This window comes from Pectinophora gossypiella, chromosome Z (genome assembly GCF_024362695.1).
Source record: "Pectinophora gossypiella chromosome Z, ilPecGoss1.1, whole genome shotgun sequence".
In the NCBI taxonomy this organism is placed as follows: Eukaryota; Metazoa; Arthropoda; class Insecta; order Lepidoptera; family Gelechiidae; genus Pectinophora; species Pectinophora gossypiella.
Genome location: NC_065433.1, coordinates 23,619,528 through 23,644,549, shown reverse-complemented (window position 1 = coordinate 23,644,549; position 25,022 = coordinate 23,619,528). Strand labels below are relative to the sequence as shown.

The window sequence follows — 25,022 nt, the reverse complement described above, 5'->3', positions numbered from 1 at the left end:
TGATATCATCTCAGAATCATGGTCTCAATCATCCCTCAAAGTTTTCGTTACGATGTCACTAACACCCTGTATACGTAATTAAAAATAAAATAAAAAAATAAAACTAAAACCTGACTATGGAAACATGAAACAAGAATATATTTCTTCGAAATTCGTCGAAATAATGATGTTTAGAAGATAGCAGTGGTCGAACGCAAATCTAAGATCTGTCCGTGGTCAAGTTTGAGTTTTTGAAATTTTATTATAATATCTGCATACTAAAAGGCTGAAGTGGCAGTGGGCAGGACACATAGCGAGGAGAACCGATGGCCGATGAGGCGGAAAGGTTCTGGAATGGCGACCACGTGTCGGACGACGCTCAGTGGGTAGGCCCGCTACAAGGTGGACCGACGATCTGGTGAAGGTCGCGGGAAGCCGCTGGATGCGGGCAGCGCAGGACCGATCGTCGTGGAGATCCTTGGGGGAGGCCTATGCCCAGCAGTGGACGTCGTACGGCTGATGATGATGATGACTAAAAGTCTTGCAATAGTTATGTTTTGACGGCTTTTGCGTTACGTCTTCTCCTCAGTTCACAACAGCAACGTCAGGACTTCGATACCAACCCGCCAGCGTGGTCGCCGTCTTCCCTCTCTCAGTGCTTATCCAACCGGTCCACTACGAGTCGCTTTTCTCAATCATTCATCTCGACGCCTGAGGTTCGCAACCATCGAGCCACTATAAGGCCTGATTTTTAAATTTTACAAAATTTGAGATTGAGAGCGCTCATCTCTCCGCATTTGTCCGGTAAATGTCGTCTGAAACAAATTAATACGTAAGGTAAAAAAATAATAAAGGAAGGCTGAACCATAGACTTTTTTGTTTAAATTTGGCTCGAGAAGGAGCAGGCAAAGGACCATAGCCATACAGCTTAGTCAGATGAGATTTTTCTTCACGTAATTTCTGGAGGCCTAAGCCATTTCTTTTCTTCAAGACCGAAGTCATTTCTTCTGTTTATTTTCTTTGTCTTCAGTTAATTATTTTCAAAGGACAACGCTATTTCTTTTGTTGATTTTCAGACTTGAACTATTGACTTTAAAAAATGAATGTAAGTACTTTAGTTCTAAGTTTACTCTAGGGCGTCGCTTCCAGTGCCTCGTTTCTGTGAGCATTGAGCTTAAAAGTAGTTATTTATATATTTATTCAGTCCCCAAACTGATTATAATTCAGCATAGGTTTCCCATTACGTACACAGATCACGCCAAGGAACTAATTAGTTTGTTTGTATGATTGATATTCAGACATCACATGACGACAGCCTGTGAATATAATTAATCGCTTCTATTTTTATGTAGGCGCATATTCCAATAACCTTCATACTTACGTCTCACTACAGAACAAAATGTAGAATCAAAGAACACTTAGGCTGCATTCACACTCCACCTATTCAATTCGAGTATTTTCACGTATTCCGGACGGACGCGCGAACCCCGGACACTTCATACAAACAACCTTGTTTTACTCAGACACTACACGCTGACGTCATCGTACACGCGCAACTGTGTGTGTGATGTCTTAAGGCTGCCAATTACAAATTTAACCGTCATTACTTAGGCAGGTAGTACTACTTACTTACGAAAGAAGCTTTTATAATCAACAGTTAATATTTAAGTATTTATTTATTTACCACACACATCATGAACAAAACATTTCGAACAATGAAGGTTCACAACGTATATAAAAAAAGTATAAGTTTGAAAACTAAAACCCGACTACGGAAAAATCATGCTTTAAAAAGTGTGAAACATGAAAATATTATCATCTGTTTAATACATGAACATAAATATTGAAAGTGTATAACAACTTTTTATTTTTATACTTTTAAAATGGTAACTTTAGTATTTTTGTAATGTGGCAACATTGCCATTTGTATTTTCTCGCTTCTCGACAATGTCTTGCGAGCGGCTGGACGATGTCCGACCTTAAATTAGTATTTTTTCAATAGTGAAATTCATATTTCCAAGTTACTTTGTTTTATTTATAAACACATAATAATATTCTCTGAAATTCTTCAGAAAAGTAATGTTTAGGAGCATTTTTTGCCCGTGGTACTACTAACATAACATATCATACATACATAATTATATCTTACATGATATATCATAGCTCATTTGTTAAATTCTGACAAGTGGTTAAGAAGTTAGGTGGTAACAGACCTACACACATACATACAAACAGACATATTAGAGTAAGAGTGGGGTACTCTTTTGGACCTTGGTATAGCATAGCGCCAGTTTACTTTTATTGGATGTTCTCTGTACGGAGTTCAACACAAGAATGGTACAACTCATGTGGCTCGCCGTCTTACAAGGGTTGTCCCTACTACCGTACCTTGCACGTGTATTGTAAACAAGTGGAAGTGTTGTTTGCTAGCCGCACTTGTTGTTTGCAGTCAATATGATATTTAGGTTTGCAATATATCGCTGTTGCGCTAACAAAAATACATTTTTGCTTCACCACTGTTAGGTAAATAGGCAATACACTCGATTGCATCTTATAATGCTTGGCAATCACTGTGAGATCAAATATTCGGATCAAACGAAAGAACGTCGGCGTCCAATTTCAAAATTCGAACATATGAAATAAACTGGTAAAAAATAAAAATAACGGTCTGCGCGCTGCCTTTACGTTTCAAGACTATAGTATGCCCGAGGGAGTGAGGTAAACTTTAACTCAGCCGCTGGTGGGGAGCGGGGAGTTGCCGTTCTATACGTAGTTTTTTTTTCTTATTCTATGGCAATACATGGGATTTTCCCGCATAGACTATGTGTTCACACGGACTAATAAGTTTTTGATTTGCCGACTTCTGCTGTCAGTTTGTGATTGTCCTATATGTTAAAGTGAAAATCAAAAAGGAAAGAAAATTGAATTGGAACTGTTGTATAAGTCTTACGGGAAATAGAAGTTAAATGACAATGGGCACTTTTGTATGAAACTTGGTCCAAGAACCTCCACTGATGAGACTTATATGTAATGAAAGCTTATGCTTTCCCTATGATTCTGGCAAAGTCCTATCAGATTCTGTCCCGGGGTTCTTTTTTTACGGCCATGTTTGTCCTGGCTAAAAATGTGATAAAATACAGTGGGAGCTAAAATCGACTCAAGATGTGTTGCTGGATAACTAAGTCTACATAAATAATTATGTATCATATTGTATATCATTTTAAAGAGGATCTTTTCCAGAATCCGAAACATAAAAAAAAAACAAAAAAAAATCTTTTTGTAAGCGAATTATAGTCAATTTATATCTGCAGCGCCATTGTTTCTCGGTAGCTAAGTTCAAGTTTCATGCCTTTTACCCCTTCCAAAAGTATCTTACCGATTTTTTTTATATTGCTTCCGGAATTTGATCTGAGTGATAATAACAAGAAAAATAAATAAACACCTCTCCGATAGAGACCGGCTAAGCTATTGCCTATTGCAAGAAATCGTCATCATTAGCAAGTCATTACGGTATTGCATATTATAAGCTTATCAGGAACTTGGAACTTGGTCCAAGAACCTCCACTGGTGAGACTTGCATGTAATGATAGCTTATACTTGTCCTATGATTCTGGCAAAGTTCTATCAAACACTGTCCTAGGGTTTTTTTACGGCCATGTTTGTCCTGAGTGTACAGTAGTGGACTGCAAAATCACCTCAGGATTTGTTGTCGATAAACTATTTAACTAAGGCTATATACATAATTATATATCATAATGTATATCAATTTTAAAGGGGAAGGTTATCAGAATCTGAAACACAAATAAAAAAATGCATTAAGTAAGTATGTAAACGACTTTTAGCCAACTCACGTCCGTAGCACCATTTTTCTCAGCAGCTACGTACGAGTTTCGCGCCTTCCAACCTTTCCAAAGAAGCCCAATCATTTTTTCCTTCTTCTGATATTGCATTCTTAACCTGACAAGACTAAGTGACAACAACAAGAAATAAAATAGATACCATTCCGATAGAGGCCGCGTAAGCTATGGACCTATTGCAAGATAACGTACTCAAAGGCTAGTCATTATAATCCAACAGACGTAACATGATTAGAATGCGGGAGGACGCAAATGTAGTATGTTTTCTTTCACCACAATCTTGTTTTATTAATCCAGGCTTATATCTTGTCTTATAAACAATGCCGAATGGTACAACAAACGTATCGTAAACGTAAGGTTGCCTGGTAGTAATTGCTACCTTGGCAATAAAGCCGCCTTTTGCACCAGTTATTGCCTGAACTTGTTTAATGTGTTTCTTTTGTATACAATAGAGTCATTGTATTGCATCTTGATTAGAATGACTTATTTCTTGTTTCTCTCGTACTAAGCTGTATAGTTGTATAGTTGTATTGCTGTTAGTGTTAAAGAGACACATATTTCGTCTCTTTCGCATAAGGCGATGTACTACATTTCCGTCCCGCCGCATTCCAATCATGTTACGTCTGTTGGCTTATAATGACTAGCCTTTGAGTACGTTATCTTGCAATAGGTCCATAGCTTACGCGGCCTCTATCGGAATGGTATCTATTTTTTTTTTCTTTGTTGTCACTTGTCAGGTTAAGAATGTAATATCAGAAGAAGGAAAAAATGATTGGGCTTCTTTGGAAAGGTTGGAAGGCGCGAAACTCGTACGTAGCTGCTGAGAAAAATGGTGCTACGGACGTGAGTTGGCTAAAAGTCGTTTACATAATGCATTTTTTTTTATTTGTGTTTCTGATTCTGATAACCTTTCCCTTTAAAATTGATATACATTATGATATATAATTATGTATATAGACTTAGTTAAATAGTTTTTCAACAACAAATCCTGAGGTGATTTTGCAGTCCACTACTGTACACTCAGGACAAACATGGCCGTAAAAAAACCCTAGGACAGAGTTTGATAGAACTTTGCCAGAATCATAGGACAAGTATAAGCTATCATTACATGCAAGTCTCACCAGTGGAGGTTCTTGGACCAAGTTCCAAGTTGCTGATAAGCTTATAATATGCAATACCGTAATGACTTGCTAATGATGACGATTTCTTGCAATAGGCAATAGCTTAGCCGGTCTCTATCGGAGAGGTGTTTATTTATTTTTCTTGTTATTATCACTCAGATCAAATTCCGGAAGCAATATAAAAAAATCGGTAAGATACTTTTGGAAGGGGTAAAAGGCATGAAACTTGAACTTAGCTACCGAGAAACAATGGCGCTGCAGATATAAATTGACTATAATTCGCTTACAAAAAGATTTTTTTTGTTTTTTTTTTATGTTTCGGATTCTGGAAAAGATCCTCTTTAAAATGATATACAATATGATACATAATTATTTATGTAGACTTTGTTATCCAGCAACAAATCTTGAGCCGATTTTAGCTCCCACTGTATTTTATCACATTTTTAGCCAGGACAAACATGGCCGTAAAAAAAGAACCCCGGGACAGAATCCGATAGTACTTTGCCAGATTCATAGGGAAAGCATAAGCTTTCATTACATATAAGTCTCATCAGTGGAGGTTCTTGGACCAGATTCGCCCATTCTCCTTATCACCTTTAAATAAGAATAAGAATAAAATAAATTTATTGCCAGTAACAATTACATTTGCTATAAGTACTAGGTAATTATGAATATTACGAATACGGGCAAAAGGAAATGGCTCAGCTTGTGCTGTGAATTCTTTAATCTTCTAAAACGTAGTTGTTATATCCGCTTTGTAATCTACTACGAATTCTCTAACGAACATTTTGTCATCTCGCTTTTGAATACGGAGTGAGTCCACAGTGAAAGTAGGTAATTGGTATTCTAGAAATTGGATTGCACTCTTCTCACTTCTAACTCAATAAAAGTGAGTTAGTGTCGAGAATCACAGAGAGTTGCGAGTTCGGATATACTGTTGCGCGACGGAAAAGGAAAAGAAAAAACAACAATATATCTAGCATATTGTTATTTTTTCTTTTTATACTATGAAGAACTTTCTAGATCGACGGCCGCATCTTAGTACTCTTCGGTATAATGTAGCTTGCATTATACTGGCCCATTGTCTGTAGAAACTGTGAAAGCCTGCAGTAATGGAAGGGTCAAATAACAGGCTAATATAGTAGCCATTGTGCTATCCACAGACCACCTCCAATAGACACAGCAGATTTTGGACTTCATATAAATTAAAGAAAAACCACGGGACAAGTGTTTTGTGGTAGTTGATGCGGTATTAAATGTACACTATTTATATTTTATATTATATTATAAAGAAGTAAACTTTATAAGTGAGTTCATAAGAAGTAATTTCTGGAACTACTGAACCAATTTTGTTTTTTTTTTTATTTAATAACGAATGGAATGCTACTATTTATCTAATAAAGTAGCAAATAAAATACTTAAGTACTTAGCTCAATTTCTCGGCGCTTCAGTCGCGTTGCAATGGCGGCCGCGATAACGCGATTAAAATAATTTTAAGTGTTGGTGCTAATAAACCCGGATGTTCCTTGAAATCTCTTTCTTACACCGACACGTCACATATATAGTAGTGCGTGCGAATGAGACAGTCCTTGACTGCTTAGGCATGAATAGATAGTATTAGCAACTAGAGAATACAATCCCGATCTCGCGAGTTCTCCAACCCAATCCAATTCGTCCAATTTTTCGGGGTCAATCCCGATGCATAAATGCTTAGATCCCATTCGAGATTGACGGGATTAGGCAAATCTCCTTGAGTTATACTTTTTGTTTTGATTATGCTGATTTCCAAAGAAAACTTAATTATTTAGTTAGTAATATTGAAGAATAAAGGCTTTTGTTTTCTTTCAAAAAATATTTTGATTTAATTAACCTCACTTTCACAAACAAACAGTTTTAAGTTTAAAAAAAATTAAACTTAAAACTGTTTGTTATCTCGAAAATTTCGAGATCTCGCGGGATTGATGTTTCCAATCCCGCGGGATCTCGAATTTGCGATCTCGAGTCGGGATTGCATTCCCTACTAGCAACTCGAGGATGAGGTAATCGTAATCCAATCTCGTATAGGTGCGGGGCGGAGAGTGTACTTTCTGTCCGTAGTATTTACAGTATAATTTTATTAAAAAAAAACTATTGGTATTATATGTGTACGTATAAATGCGTTAAATACTCTAGGTACTATGCGCAACTTTCATCTTGTATGCGGTATCTAGTATTAAGGGGTTATCTGTGGCTTAGACTAGACATTGTCGGTAAAGGATTTTCGCCATGACTTATTGACATTCCGGGGAAAGTTGATGTTTTCTAGATATTTCTGCTTGTTTTATTCTTTGAATAGTTTTGATGCACAACACTAGGCTTTTGTTTTTTTAACTGTGCATAAGACATTGTAATAAGTACATCAATCAATCAATAATTCTTTATTGCACAAAAACATAAACACAGGACATGTACAGAGGAATAAAATACGCACAATACTTATAAGCAGTTATTTTTTAATATACAGGGTGTCGTACCAAGGGGTATGATTCAGACAATGATTTTGAGTTAATATCAAGTAGATTTTTTTCAGAATAATAAACTGAATCGTCCCCCTCAGTATTCATTACGATTTCACTTACACCTCGTAACCATACAAGTACGTATAGGTGTTAGTGACACCGTAACGATTACCGAGGCAGATAGTTCAAACCACGATTCCTGCCGGAAAAGTCATGAAAATGTTCCTATTTTTAAAATTATTTTTATTCAGAATCATGATCTGAATGATCCCTCAAAGTTTTCTTTATATTGTCACTGTGTGAACAAGCGACAAAACGGTGGGTATTCCAAAGCCGAATAGTAAAAGAGGAACCACAACATTTATTCTCTGCGGCACCTAACTAACTAGAAATCAAAGAGCAAGAACAAGCAAACAAATTCGTAGTAACTGCTACAGGAAGGTCGGTATATCTCAATTAGTGAGCTCACGGGGCCCTCCTTGTATTAGAATCGTTTTCAGCTCTTAATTAAGCTTTGTTCCTCCATCGAGCTTGTTTTTTAAACGACCTTTTGAAGTAGCCAGTGTAATGAGAAAACAGGCCTAGTAAGTATTTGGCCACTTGAAAAAAGTAAAAAGAAATGTACACTTAGAAAAAAAGAAATTATTAAGACACCTATCTCACTAGGACACTATGGTGGGTGCAGTTATATCTTCTTCTATCGTGTGGGTTGTGAGGCGAATTACCAAACCCATCAACCCTAGTGTCACGACTTCTTACGTACATCAGTAAGTAGTAACCGGGACCAACAGCTTAACGTGCCTTCCGAAGCTTGGATAATGTTACTTGTTGAACAATCAGGTAATCAGCCTGTAATGTCCTAACCAAACTAGAAAAAGGATCGTGAGCCCATCGCTCAACCACTGGATCACGGAGGTCGTTGGTGCAATTATATAAAAGCTATGAATCATCCCCCTGAGTATTTGTTACGCTGTCACTAACACCCATATGCACATGTATGTACTTGCACTGGGTGTAAGTGACGCCGTAACACGATTCAACTCATTACTCTGAGTTAATATAAAGTGGAATTTTCCATCGCAAAAGTATAGAATTGAAAATAATTTTGAAAAAGCACAAAAGGAGAAGAAAGGAGATGGTTGAAGAGTTAGAAAGTACCCTATTAAAAATATTAAAAGATAGAGGTACTTTTCATTTTTTTTCTTTTTCTTTTTGGTGTAGGTGGGCATTTAAATTGACCTAGATTAAACTCAAAGACTCAAGAGATCTTCCGAGTTCAACATTGCAAAATAAATAAAATTAAAACGACAGTTTTAGTGAGAGAGTTTTCGGAATTGAGACGCATTGATTTAGTATGTGTTTGACCGTTGTTCATGCACCGTCCCGCATCCAAGGTTTTTATGGCTGATTCCTGGTAGTGGTTGCCTGAAAGAAATTGCTTCAGCGCAATAAGGCCGTCCATTTGTACTATAGCTAAATGTTTTTTATAAATTTACGGGTACATTTGCACCAGGTACGATTCGAGGCGGGCTTCTTAATTAATATAGTTTAGTTTAAGTGTTAATTGTACATAATTTATTTTATTTTCTGTTTATTTGTTTTAGTTTTATTTTAATTTTATTTGTTTTGTTTCATATTTTTCTAATATTTTTGTTATATAACTGTTTTGTTTATGGTGTAAATAAATTTAATAGTTTTATAAATTTGTGTATGTTTTGTTCGTGTGCAATGAAATATACTTGATTTGATTATAAATATACATATAATCAGTGATGGGGTTAGGTAGTGCCATTCGCGAGATTTGTCTTAACATGGATATGCCTCCCATGTCTTGAATCTCGAAACACGATATTTGATTTTATATTAAGTAAACATTAATTTTTAGTATGTGAATTATTTTAGTAATTTGTATGTTACATATTTGAATTGTTTTTTTTTTTGTTTAAAATTATTGACGCTTTTACTTATTACATTTATGTATTTTTTTCACTCTTTGTAGAATATAGATAATTATAGAATATTATCAGAACTGTACTTACTTCAATCGGTTTACTTTTATTGGATACAAGAAGATGTTGTGCCTTTTGTCTCTCCTCATGTTGTCATATTGTGTTTCTGTGTTATCCTGTGTACAATAAATGATTAAATAAATAAATAATAAGACAATATTTATAATGTAATGTAATCTCGCAATCTCAAAAATCCATATTAACCACAACATGTACTTTGAAATGACTTTGACAGATCTAACTAATTCATACCACGCATTAAAGCTATTGTAAAAATATTGACATCATCATCAGCCCATTAACGTCCCCTCTGCTGGAGCACGGGCCTTCCCTATGGATGGATAGGGGGATCGGGCCTTAAACCATCACGCGGGCCCAGTGCGGATTGATGGTTATTAACGACTGCTTATGCAGCCGGGACCAACGCGGCTTAACGTGCCTTCCGAAGCACGGAGGAGCTCGAGGTGAAAACTTTTTTTTATTGAGGTCACCCATCCTATGACCGGCCTTTGCGAAAGTTGCTTAACTTCAACAATCAAATATTACTGAGCTATTGACATATAACAACTAATTGTACTGAACGAGTCGTTCTGTCTCATAATACATACATAATACTCACGACTGCAATCCCTTATGGAGTCGGCAGAGACTTTTGAAATAAAGTTAGCGACAGGTGGTCAGACCAATATAAACAGTCCCATCATGTTAAGCACAAAATCCCTCCGTCGGTTTTAACGGCACGCCTGTGAAGATAAACAGCCTAAAACACACCAACATATTGATTCCGATTCCTGCAGACACCTCGTAATTTTACTTTAACTTAGGACCTGTTATGCGCCAAAAAGGAAAGGGACGGATGATTGACAGCTATTAATTTTAAAATGAATGAATATATATAGGCCACAAACAAGAAAATAGATTAGAATAAATGTAGGCATCTCACTAATATGCAACCCGTAAGACGTGTGCTGTCAACTGAAATCTGTCGGGTTATTGGCTAATGTACAATTTTAAGAGCGTTGCTTTTTCTGCCTAAAATTTACATTTGTACCACAATTTTTATGCCTGTCAATCCTCCGTCCCTTTTCTCATCTTAACTTAAAATTAGATGATGTCTACTAAGAAAATGTTTTAATGGACCATTTTATTTCAGATTCATTTTGATGCATTTTTGGTGGTAATGTGTTGAATGAGGACTCCTTCGACGAGTGCTTGCGTGCCAATACGCTGAGAACTGGCCACCAGCTGGCCACCAGCGCGAGTGAAGGTGTCAAGTTTGAATATAGAAGACTGATGGCTGAGTGCGCAGTAACAAGAGGTACTGCATCAAAAATGTTATAGTAACCCATACAATATGATGTGTCTATGATCAAAGAGGGCAATAATTAAACAATCGTGAGATTCAGAAATCGTCTTTTTACTTATAACCGTGATGCTCCTTAAGAGCAAATAAGCTACAGTGCAAGAGTATGTCACTTAACCTGTATTTGGCTGGTTTTCCCTTCGCGGGTTCGCGGGTTGAAAGTACAGTCGCTCCTGTAAAAATCCGGACCTGTCAAATCTTCAGGTTAGGTAAGCGGCCCCTGTGAAAAACGGGATAATACTAGAGAGAAGAATTTTATTTGAGATTCATTAAGTAGGTACTAACTTTATCTGTACCTAATTGAGCTTGATACATGATATAGCCAACGGTTGAGTAGGAACCCAGGGGCAATCAACCTGTTTCTTCAATGAAACCTACACGCTCTCGTTTTATGTTTTAAGCCTTTCTTACACAATATCACTTAACTTAGCCCTACACAAAAGCGCATTGGTCGTAAAAGCGATTTAATACACTAATGGTGCTAATTCAAGTAAACACCTTCTAATTTCATTTTAAATTATACCCATCATATTTACTGGACTGCGGCGAAGCAAAAAGAAAGGTTATGTATTCGACCGCTATATTATGTATGTGCGTATGCATGTCTGTCCCAACCTAACTTTTTTTTTTATTTGGTTTTTCCCGAAGGACAAGGCAACTATGCCCATACAGCCATGTCTTGTGTATTTTTTTCTTGATGATTAATAATGAAATAATGACGATGAATGATGAAAACTAAGCCCCTACCCTCGGAGCAGACTCCTACTCCGAACCCCAAACGAATTAAAGCAAAAATCTGCATAAACCTTCGAGTTATGAAGCGGCTTGTTGGCACGAAGCGAAAATAGATAGGTACACTTTTTTATTGAATATTCCAATACAATAACACTATCGCGAATGTTTTCAGACTAACTTAATGCGATCATTAACCACAAAACATCACTTTGTATTGATTATTTAGATTATTCAATGAAGAAAGCAACCGTCCCGTTTCCGTTCCCGCCAAAGAGTCCCAACCTAACTACTAAATCCACGTGTCAGAATTTAACAAATGAGGTGTCACTAGAAGCGTCTTGATTATGGAGTGGTTATATAGGCTATGTGACGGTACGCTAGTGGCGCCCGCGCCCTCTAGATGACATAAAGTGACGACGAAACATTTTTTTTAATGGTAGTGTGTTGGGTGTCAAATAAACGAGCTTAATTTGCACATTTCAGTTATGTACATATTACTAGTCTATACTTTTCTTGTATTTACTTGATAATTACGTTGAATTGATAATATGACTGCTCAGACATGTTCCGGGTAGGCTTTATCTCTAAATCATACGTAAAACACGTATCGGAAGCATGTTATAATATAAATAAAAATATAAGTTTTAAAATTAAAACCCCACTAACGAAAAATGACAGCTCTAAAAAGTATAAAAGAAAAAAATTGGTACATTTCTTTGAAATTCTTCCGCATAGTGATGTTTAGAAGATAGCCACTCGTATGCCAATCTGTCCTAAGAGTTTGATTACCACGGCAGAGAAATATACCTATTTTCTTGTTTCATATATTTTTATCTTATTCACCGAAAAAGGCACGGCTAATCAACAGTCAATGTATAGAAAACACGTCAATTGTGGGCAAAAATACCTAATCATCTTAAATTAAATTGACCAATGGCACCCTCAGGCCTTTTGCCTTAAACTTTGTACCGGGTGAGATCCATCAACGCTCCCCATTTATCCGGCCAAGTAGGTAATATGAATATGCAGCAAATCTACAATTATACTCGCTCCTTGTTCGAGACGGTTAACAGTGTAGACTACGTTTTACGCTCCAGGATCATCACATCTACAATAAATCACGTCAATACAGTAATAAAAGTAATTCATTTATTCAAAATAATAATAAAATGAAATAAATAATAAATGTATAAATAAATAAAATAAAAACAATCCCTTATGAATTTGTAAACAGGAAACAACTTTGCAGCCGTATAATTATATCCAAACGAAGCCGGTTCGGTTCGCCAACTCCCAGAAATGTTTCTCTGTACAGTTGTCAACTCACGTTTGCTACCCGCTGCCGCTGTTTCGGGTAGCGTAGTGAGTGAAAGGCCTTAGCTTTGCACGTGGGACTATCGCATTGCGATTTGCAAAGTTACTTTGGCAAATGAACTCCCAGACTAGGTTTGCTTAGATTAGGTAATATAGAGCGGCGCGATTTGTCTGAATGTCATGAAACACATGTCGTTTTCATATAATAAGATATTGTCACAGTTATTGTAAGGCCTCCGTGGTGTAGTGGTTAGAGCGTTAGGCTCACGATCTGGAGGTCCAGGTTCGAATTCCGGCGGGAACAAATCACAAAAATCACTTTGTGAACCTTAGTTTGGTTAGCAGAATAAAGTATGATCAGCTGATTGTCCGAAAGTAAGATGATCCTTGCTTGGAAAGGCACGTTGGTCCTGGTCACTACCTATTTACTTAGGTAAGTACGTAGGCAATAATATTCCTGACACCAGGGTTGCTGAGGTTGGTAATCCACTTCACAATCCACACGATAGAAGAAGACAGTAATTGTAAGCGGACCCTGTGAAAAATACGGGTTATTGCTAGGCGGATGATTGTAAATGTCGTATGGAGTGAGAGCCTTCAGCGCTCCCCATTTGTCCGGCCAAGTAGTTAATGCCATCTGCGGCAAATCTACAATAAGTCACGTCAAAAAAAAAAAAATTGTATGGTCCCGCACTTCAGAAACGCGTTGGTGTGGTCAAGGCCAACACTTAGCCCTTATTATTTGTATGCCATATCTCGGGTCTAGGGAGTCCCGGAGTTTAATAACTTTACACTTATTTAATTATTTGTACTTAATGTTTTATCCATATCTCGGGACTATAGATAGAGTCCCACCTTTAGAAGCCGTGCGTGGATTGAAGCTAACAAGTAGAAGCCCCTTAAAACATTTAATCTATAAGTGTTGATAATTATTACATTTTATTGTTAACAACTTTATAATTCAAGGAAGTCCACTAAGTGTGAACAAATATTCGAAAGATTAGCGAAGTGATGACCATGAATGATGAAACTAAGCCCCCACACTCGGAGCAAACTCCTAATACGAACACCAAACGAATTAACTCAAAAGTCTGCATAAACTTTTGAGGTATGAAGCGGCTTCTTGCCACGAGGCGAAAATAGATAGGTATAGCAATATAATGTACCCACTTTAGGACTCTGTCGCACTAACATATTAGACATCTAGTGAGACTTACAGTTCAATTTGTCAAAAAAGTTAATGTGACATGGTACCAAAGTGTATACATATTAATGCTCGTGACCGTACGCTTATTTTATTGAATATTCCGATATAATAACACTAGGTACCGCGAATGTTTTCCGACTAAGTTATTGCGATCATCAACTACAAAACACCACTATTTAGATTATTCAATGAAGAAAGCAACTGTCCCGTTCCCGTTCCCGCCAAAAAACCTGTTCGATACATGACACATTGTTCAATTTGTTGTAACTGAAGCAGGCAAAGATCTCAGGATGATACAGCCTTGACTGTAATTTTTTTTTTTTTTCAAAATACGCCTAAGTCTTGCCTCCAGTTTTCAATATCCGATTACGCCAAGGCTTCTTTACTTTTCAGTCTTATAATAACGTGTAGGTTCAATAAGACGTTTTATTCGAATATCTATAAGATTACACGCCTTTTGCAGGGTTAAAGTATTATGCAGCGCGTCCCGGATATTAACACCCCCACAAAGCTATCGCATGACATAACAATTGTGTCCTTTAAAGTTGCCACGTCTAATAAAAAAAACTAAATGCGAGAATAGATAGGGAGAACTTTGATGCGGATATTGGAAAGTGGATATTTTTATGTGGCAGTAAAAACGACCGAGACCTTAAAGTGACAAACATGTCGATCCCATACACTTTATTCGATTACACTTTTTTCGTAATCGTTTGCAATTTGGCCAAGGCCACTGATAAGTATTTTAAGTTATGATGACAATGGTACTAATTCCTGTAAATACCATCTAATTTTATTTTAAGTTATATCTGTAATTTTCTTATCCGCCGAATAGGAAAGAGACGGGTAATCGACAAGCATAAAATTTATGGAACACACACACGTCAATTTTAAGCACATATGTGAAACAACCGTCTAAAAATTTTGCATGGGCCAATAACCCGACAGAATTATGTTGACAGCACACGTCAAACGGTTTGCATACCAGCGAGATACCTTTTTGATTCGCCCGGGTTATTCGTTCATTTACTTTATTAGGGTTCATTTACTCATTCTTAATAACATTAAGAGGTGTGAATCATCCGTCCCTTTCCTTTTCGGCGGATAAAAACATGACAAGTATAACTTAAAGTAAAATTAGGAGATGTCTGCAAAAATCGGGGCCATTGATTTACTACAACTCTATCTAAGAATTATCTCCCTTATACAGCAAGGTAAAACAGACGGCTTAAGCCGTTCTGTCCTAATGGTCACAAAAAGATCGACGGATATAGCAGTTCTGTCAAAAAAACTTAATCAAACTGGGCGGATATAACCGTTGTGTCCGTTAACGTGTTAAGTTAAAAATGTTACGAAATCCTTACTAATCGATACCCAATAGAATTCACCTCCGTCATTTAGATGTCAAAGTAGGGTAAACCCTCTGATAGGGGTAGTGTAGAGGGTGCATTAAGGGTAGATGATCACAGCCTGGGTATAATAAGCCTTCAATGTCTCTCATAAGCCTCTAGTTGATATTAGTTAAAATCGCGACAGATTCGCGCACTCGCGTTGATGAAGGCGCGGTCGACGCTGCAGTAGCGGGTGAGAGCCCTCAGCGCTCCCCATTTGTCCGGCCAAGTAGTTATTGCCATCTGCAGAAAATCTACAATAAGTCACGTCAAAAAAAAGATGTTGCAGAAAAATAGATCACTGGTCACTGGGAGTAATCGATGTAGAGCAATAAGTAATCCTTCGCCAATTGTAATCTTTCTTGTGTGTTTGATAAGTTGTTTCCTGTGATATCCTGTGAAGGCCTTAACACATGGATATAGTGCGATTGGGCGGCCTTATTGCTCCAATGCAATTTCTTCCAGAAGTTAACAATTAACGAACCTTTGAATAGATGAGTAAATAGGTAGCAATTTGTTGTTATAAAAATACCAAGATAATTTTGCTGCGAGTACTTATCATTATCGCTAAAAGCGATCTCTTCCAGACCTAGGAATCTCTCCGATCCTCCCCACCAGCAGCTGAGCTAGGTCCCCCCCCCTCAAATATAGTTTAGTCTTCACTCGTATGGCTTCAGACGTCACACACACAGATGCGCGTGTACGATAACGTCAATGTGTAGTGTCTGTGTAAAACGAGGTGTTATGTATGAAGTTTCCGGGGTTTGCTTATGGGGTGGGTACAGATTATAAAATTCCACGAAAACGTACCCAACTTGCCGCGGACGGTGTTCACTATTAACGGTTTAACAGTAGTTTGAGTAACAGGAGTGTATTGGATTTGAGCGCGGATTATCCATGGTGGGGTGGAAGTAAATCCGAGGATGGGAAAGCGACGCGCGCGCCCCTGTTATTGCTAATCTATAAATATAACACTAACTAACGCGAACCGCTGATAAATAGCGAATTAAATTATAACCCTATCTCACTATCATGCTCACGAAATAGAAGAAAGAGGTGGGAAGGGTCAAGTGAGCGCGAAACGCGCGCCATACAAGTATGAGCAAATAGTTCATACTTCAACTTTGCACTCCACTCGTCCACAAACGACACACGGGGCTCCACGATATTATATTAAAAGGTCGTCTTGTGTTTTATAGCCTGGAAGGAGATCCCTCCTTATCACAAGAAAGGTAAAAACCTTAGTATGATCGGCTCATCATCATCATCAATTTAAGAGCCACGCTCTTGTCGGTGTAGCATTTTCTATTCCAGTCTATCAAAGGCCAATTCCTTGACTATAAGACACGACGTTGACCTTTTCTTTAATCTGTTCCATGTAAGCTCTTCTTGGTCTTCCCCTTCCTCTCTTTCCTTCTAGCTTGATCGGCTATTTAACAAAAAATACTTTTGTGTGCAGTATCTTAAGAGGAATAATGTTAAATTGCAGCTTTTCACACAAATTTTACATTGCCGGTAAAGCGGCTATGGAATTTGAGAAGCAGTAGAGCTATCGTAGTTATCTGTTTGCAGGAGTAGTAGTAAAAGAGAGTGGTAATATACTCATAATAACTAAGGATTCGGCCTCCGTGGTCCAGTGGTTGAGCGTTGGGCTCACAATCCGGAGGCCCCGGGTTCGAATCCCGGTGGGGACATATCACAAAAATCACTTTGTGATCCCTAGTTTGGTTAGGACATTACAGGCTGATCACCTGATTGTCCGAAAGTAAGATGATCCGTGCTTCGGAAGGCACGTTAAGCCATTGGTCCCGGTTACTACTTACTGGTGTAAGTATATAGTCGTTACATGAGCCATGTCAGGGGCATTTGGCGGCTCAGTATAATAACCCTGATATCAGGGATGATGAGGTTGGTATTTCACCTCACAACCCACACGATAAGAAGGAGAAGAACTAAGGTTTTTTTTTTTATAAAAAACGTATACTTACATTAAGTTATGTAAATTAATGGTGTAAGTTTGTTCCCTCAAATTAATATGTAACGGTTCTTAAAATAATGAGCAATATCAGTTGTACAGTGTCAGCATTGCGCCCATAGCGACTAAATTCGATTTTGACACGCCGTCCCTTAGGGCCTGTCCACATCACCACGGCACGACGTCGTCGCCGTGGAACGGTGCGGTGCCGTGGCGCGGCGCGTTGCCGTAACGTGGAATTTACGTTGCCGTACCGTAAAAATGTACCTCACGACACCGCAAAGTTACACGTTGCCGTGCCTTGTAAACTTTCGGTACATTCTTCACCAAATAAATAACAGTCTCGTTGTAGATATGACCGCACAAAACGTATTCTGCTTCTGTTGTGTGTGTAACTTTGCGGTGTCGTGAGGTACATTTTTACGGTACGGCAACGTAAATTCCCACGTTACGGCAACGTGCCGCGCCACGGCACCGCACCGTTCCACGGCGACGACGTCGTGCCGTGGTGATGTGGACAGGCCCTTAGTGACAAAATGCGCCGCGGACGTTTTTTAACAGAGGTTGACATCTACCTCACTAGGACACCATGGTTGCCCCACTAGCAGGAAATTTGGGATTCGGTTGCTGACAACAAATCGGTTGTGCAACCAGGTGAAGTACATACATTTTGTTCGCGGCGCAACCGTGGTGGCGCCGTCGTGGTACTCAAGCGAGATAGGGCCCAAGTATGAATTCCGTGTGCAAAAACATTGGTGGCGCACGACCGGTAAAATGGCGTGAAACAGTAGTTTTTAGTTCGCGTGTCACACGATTAACAATTTACCAATATTTTCGAAAGGCTTTCACAAAAATTGGACGTTTGATCGATGGCAATGCACCCCATTACATACGCTGACAAAGTAGGCCAAACAATTGACAACATTTCATTTTTACTAAGGTGCCTTAAATCGAAAACCATTTCGAGATATTTCTATGATTTACACAAAACACATTTTTTCAGATTTTTTAATTCAGTAATAATAGAAATATATTGAAAAATCCACGAGGTCAGAAGAGGAAGGCAGAATAAGTTCAGACCTTTACATAAAAATTATAAAAAAAGTAAATGTCATACATGACATGACACTTTGTTTGCGTCTTGTTTGTGACCAGTTTGTGACACAACAAAACATAACCAAATCTTTCTATTTTTTTCTTTCTATACTTACTGTTTTTATTTTTCTGCGCCAATGAAGGTTTCCGAAGGTTTTACGATGACGGACAGCCGAAATCTTCCTAGAGTAGATTATATGATGTTGTTGCAATACATGCGTGAAAAAGACACCTTTAACATTGCGGAAATCAGGGGCGCAAAAGTGTTGTTTTCATCGAGGGATGCTTATGTAGAAACAAGGGTAGGGTACGTGGAGGTGAAACGCGAAAAATCAACTTGTTTCATCAAGGTCATGGTGACACCCGAACATAGAATACGTCCCAAAATGTATACTCGTAAATACATCCATGAACGAGATAGAGGAATCTATATTGGTGGTGAAGTGCGAAGATTGTGCTGCCAGTGAGGGTGGATGCAAACATTCCATATGTTTTATTATGTGGCTTATCAAGCGCACCGATGAGCCGTCAGTGATGTCAATACATTGTTACTGGAGTCAGCCAAAACTCTCTGAAGCTGTTACTAGGGACAAGTTTAAAGGTAAACGAGATGGAAAGAAGGGTACAACCTGCAGTGTTATTGCCCAATTCCTTGTGTCTAATACTAACTAACTATACTAACATGCAAAGTAAACCATTAGATGATTGTCGAATATTCAAGCTTTTATTGAACTATACAATCAATTGTTCTCAGAAGGATCAAGATTTTCTACAGTGGAAAGAGTTTGCAGAAAGCAAATTACCCACAGAAATTAAAGAAAGAACTCGTGGACAAGCTGATAGCCAGTTATGGCATACATTGAGACAAGGTCGAGTAACTACAATATATATATGAGGCAACTAGGTGCAATACACCATCAGGTGTGGCTGTATGTTTGTATGTGGAAAAGTTAATTTGTGAAGGTGAAGAATTTTGGAAAAAATATATCTTTCACAAAATATTATAGATATTGTCCTTACAATATCTAACAAGGCCTAGGTATTTACCTTTAAATACCTATGCCTTACAATATCTAACATTTTGTTAAAGATATTTCTTTTCCAAAATTCTTCAACCTGTCGTAGTACACCCAGTGTATTTGAAATAATAAATTGTTTGGTTCAAACAGGGTCTGCCAGAACATTGTTTTTTTCCCCATTGCAAACATTTGTATTTGAAATCAAAAAATCAAATCTTAAGAAATATAAATCAAAAATTAACTTTTAGAATGGGGAGATTGTTAGATAGATATCAAATGTAATTAAATAGGTAAGAAATGTAATTAAACAATTACCACAAAACACTGATCTGATTTTCATTTATTTTATTCTTATAAAATTATCATCAATGTTTAAAATGTAAAGTCATTGTCGACCTTGACCATATATTAAAAAAAAATCTAAGTAATTCAAAAATATCTTTATTCAGTAGGTAACATAGCTACACTTTGTATCATCATTTTTTACATAATGAACATGATCCAACCGCTTAAAACTACTACAGCTTCTCAACTTGTATAGCCAGGAAAAAGAAGCTGCAAGTAAAACCTTAAAATATTGTTATACAATTTAGTAATTAGGCTACCTAATACCAGTTCCCTGACAATTAATCCCATGCATTCATATCATCTAAATAATCACTAATCTTACAATAATAACCTTTTTTACAAAGTTTCTGTTTCATTACTGCCTTAAAACTGTTCAAATGTAAATTTGAACGTCGATGGGAATTTTATTGTAAAAACATATTCATTGCCCCTTAAAAGATTTTGTTTTTCTTAGTTTATTTTTATTCTGGGTATTAACAATGTGCCAATCACTATTTTTCAAAGTTTCTTGCACTTCAAGTTCAGTAGTACTGCAATTGCAGATGGATCGTGTCCCTCCGATGATTCCTCTTCAGTAAGGATAGGTTCGTGTTTGGAATTTCGCAAGCTTTGTTCCAACTGACCTGCTGACCATGGTTGGCATAACTTGCACAGTTTTATTACTGTAGTAAGGCCCACACTGAATACCTTTATCCTGTGTAGCTGGCACAGGTTCTTCCCAGTTTAATCCAGAAGGCATGACACTGCTAAGATCCAGTCCAATATTCTTTAACATTACAGGCATATCAGGTTTAAGCCTTGGCTTTGTTATTCTCTACCCAGTCCTTATAATTCAGTAAATTTTCCTCTAGCTGAAACAAATTCATAATTGTCAACAAAATGATTTATTAACAGAACAACATAATAGATACAAACAGTTCATGGCTCTTGTTAGATGTCTATAATTAGACACTTAAATTGATTTTATAGTAATGTACTTACATTTGAAATGATCTTCGCATATTATATATGCTACCAGATTTCGGTACATTTGATTTATTTACTGCGGAACACCACTGCACTCTCATCGATTTCGGTACATAAAAAGTGCTTGTTGAGATTTTTCATTACCGTATTTTTGCAGACGGGAACAATACAAGAAATGAGAGGATCTAATTTACGTGGTTGCACATTCTTTTTTTTATTAAGTAATGGGGAAACGGGAATTTAATAATTTAACCTAAAATGCTAAAACAGACGAATGACAATGACATTCGACATCCCCACAGACAATATCAAACAGCTATTGTTTTAAATACGCATGCAAAGGTACATTACATTATACTGCCTTCATTCTATCAATGGCAGAATCCAATTTTCAAAAAATATTTTTTGTAACTTCTGGTGGAAAAATCTTGAAAAGAAAAAATACGTGTCTTCTATTTAAACAAGTACTTTCGAAATAGCACAAAAAAACCACGGCTTAAAAATTTGAAATGTTGTCAATTGTGGGAAACGAAATTATGCGACAGTCTGAACGCCCCGTTGCAATATATCGGTCAGGGATGACAGGCGTTCGCATTTGCAGCGAGACTTATGTGCACGATATAACGCGGCCAGGCTAAGTTGATCCCTACTTTTCCCTCATAATGGAAGAGAAAGCCTGAAAACTGTGAGGTGAAAGGGCGCTTTTGAATTAGTCGTATTGCCACCCCGCGTTCTATCCTCTAACATGACGACACAAGAAGTGTGTTTGGAAGCAAGAGAAGTGTGTCAGGATCGAAACAAATTGGATTCCATAGTTTCTGTTTACCCCGGTGGGGAATAGGCGTGCGTATGTATGTATGTATGTGTAGTACTAAAAAATGTCTGCAAGTTGTATTCTGATGGTTTCTCCCTGCCCACCCAAATAGAGGTTACGAGGGTAATGTTAAACTACAAATGATTTAATTTCCTTGAAAACCAAATATTGAAAAATAAATATACGGGTTACTAACCACCGTTGATGTATCGCATCGCATCAGGCGCAATCAAACAGCAAATATTTGATTGTTTGCTAACGGTCACAATCCGTACTAACTAAATTGAACGATATTTGTTTTTTCTATATATTATGTTACAGTTTCGTTAACAGCTTATACTCCTATAGGTAAAATCCTACTGTTGTAGACCTCCCATTCATAGGAGCATTATTCTTCATTGGATTAGTGGAAAACCTAGTTCCGAGTCATAATAACAAAGTTCACTTCCTAAAATCAACGGGGAACCGAACGCAAAACCTCTAGTTGCCGACCAAGGCATTGCCAATGCCAATCATGATGAAACAATATTTAACATCTAAGTATATAAAAAAGACAAACGTAAAATAATGAAATATTATACTTCGCCAAATTTTGATTCACACACAATACTTTTGGATCGAAAAACATTTTTAAATCGGCGTTTTCATAAATTCGATGCACATTCTCATTATAATTCAACGCTTCACATAACCTGCAGAAGTGCACAGGTGCAGTCCCAAAATAACCATGTTCGTTAACTACTTTAAAATGTTTTCTCCACCAATGGTACGAGAGCAACTCTTTCTTATTCCGACTCACACGCTTCACATGCCTTGCTAACTCCTCAATGGACTCGTAATTATCCACGTGAATGTAAGAATGTGGAGGCAAAAATTTTACACAATCCTTCAAAGGAATCCCCCATATGATAGGAATAGCACCATTCGAATAGCTATTGTAAAATATCTTCTCTGTTATGTACTGTTCGCAACTAGAGTTCTCTAGCACCATGTAAAACAAATATTTGGTAGGTATGTCGCATCGGACGCGTATGTGACCAGGACATACGTTCTTGTTTCTTGGAATGTAAGAGCATTTGCCATAAATATCAATGTGGAAGTACTTCATGAGAGCATATAGGAAGAGCTTCCGGCTTCGAAACCTGCAGTTGGACATAATCACAGTGGCCAAAGCATGGCCTGACGCTCGTTTGTACATCCAGTACGGAACAAGGTCGAATAATGCTTCTTCTGGCTTGGAAAGATCTACCGGCGTAGGAAATTGCAGTGGCACCACTCTTCCATATGGTATTGGCACATCAGAGTCAACCCTATAAGTCATTGTCCAGTTGAATAAGTCAGCAAATTCTGATAGCGTGCGTTTCCCTCTAAATTTTGATCCACTGAAAGTATTGACAGGCGATTCTACACTGTACATGACCCATATCTGCTGCTGGTTGCGACGTTCCATAGTCGGTATTTCACCTCTGTGCACATTTACTAGAACTGCATCGGCAGAGTTCATGTATTTCTTGTTTCTTGTGAAGATACAGTTCCTCACGCTGCACTGGTGAAGAGAACTTGACAGACTTTGTGGTTCTAAATCGAAACCAGTCGCAAGGATGCTCCACTGGTTCCAAATATAAATAATAAGGATCTTTTTCCTTTTCCTTCTCAGTCGAGTAATTGTCTTTGGCTCCAAGTTCTTATAGAGCAAGCTTCCAAGATTAGAGGTATGCCAATTCATTCGGTTTTCATAAAACATCTGTACGACCATGCTGTGTACATCGATCTCCTCGAAATCAATGACATTTCTGCTGGTTTTGATATCAATTCTTGTGCCATACGCCGATTCGTAACTTAACAGCGGTTTGGAGAATCCTGATTTGTGATACGTGTCAATCATAGCACACTTTAACAAGATTATTACATGAGCTAACACCACTTGCATTGTATCACAGAAGTATTTTATAGACATTGACTGAAAATCCAGCGAGTGGTTCTTGCGGTATGCGCATATAAATCCGAATGCACGTGTACAAAGTTCTGCTGTATAGAAAATACTCGCAATGCATCGTGGAATATGATTTCGTGTCAGTAGATTGTTTTTCCTTTGTTATAACGATATTGTTTAAAAGTTGAACTGCATGTGTATATTAACCATAAAGCCTTATTTGTTGCGTTTTGTTTCCGCTCTGTTATTTCTACATTGTAAACATTACGCTTTGTGTCCAAACGGTTGTATTGTTAAGTTAGCAAAGTTAGGTCAAAATAAAGTTATTTGTTGAATAATAAACAATATTGTGTTGCCTAACAAATATGATATGGACTGAGTCAATTCAACCTAAACAATGTTGGTAGCTTCGAAACTTTTATTAAGTAACTTCCGTTTGCTACTATAGTGGACATTAAATACGTAACGCCGATTAAAAGTCAGGGGTAAAAGAAATAAAGTACAAAATGCAATATACTTTATGTATACAGGGTGTTAGTGACATCGTAACGAAAACTTTGAAGGATAATGAATTATCCCTTCACTTGATATCAAGTGGAATTTTCCATCGCAAAATATGGAACTGAAAATAATTTAAGAAAACACAAATATTTTCATTAAAAAAAAAACATAGTCAAAGTCTAAGTAATATTAGTTCTGAATATTCCAGATAGACGGCGCCGGCGTCGCGTCGGCTTAATGACGATACATAGATCGAAAGAATTTGGCTTGGACAGGAGGAGGACCCGGTGGTCTGAAGAATTTTAGCTGAACATCATGAAAAACTATCAAAATTTAGGACCACTCAACAGAGCTGCATATTTGAGCTTCTAGTTTCTATCCTAAATGTATCGATAGATATCAAACAAAACTAATTATTTGGTGTCATATTCAATACATTTGCAAAGTAAAACATAACATGTATATTTGCCAATAGAACATCTTATAGCCTTTAATACGATTGTGAAATAAAATTTTTGTGCTGATTTTTTTAAAACGTTATCCGCAAAAATAATTACAACGATCGACAAAACAGATAACATTGTCTCATTAGATAGTATTAAAAATTGGTATAAGTAATTTAATCACGTCTTTTATACCTAAAAGACGCAGTCGGAACAATTTTCAAGAAACTACTTAAATTGGGAGTGGTCGCATAATATAACACTTAGAGTGCATTAGCCACAATCACTATCGCACAGGGTATGTTCAATTTCAAGAACGACCAAGTCCCCGAGCTGGAAGTTAACGTGTTAGTGTCTGTCTGTTTGGAATGAGAACGCGAAGTGCCAAGCTGAACCGAGAAATTTTAAGAACTATTGTCTTGTCTATTAGTCTTATTAGGACAGCTTCTTTGAG

The 25,022-nt window shown here is 37.4% G+C and overlaps 1 long non-coding RNA gene across 1 annotated transcript in view; it reads right to left on the bottom strand.

Annotated features, from left to right (window-relative positions):
• Window positions 1-221: 221 nt before the first annotated feature.
• The window catches only part of LOC126380412 (uncharacterized), a 72,014-nt gene continuing 47,213 nt past the window's right edge, over window positions 222-25,022 (bottom strand). The window contains exons 2-3 of the long non-coding RNA XR_007568477.1: window positions 9,495-9,580; window positions 222-794 (exon numbers count right to left, since the gene is read on the bottom strand). This is a non-coding gene — a long non-coding RNA (uncharacterized LOC126380412). The remainder of the gene's footprint in view (window positions 795-9,494; window positions 9,581-25,022) is intronic.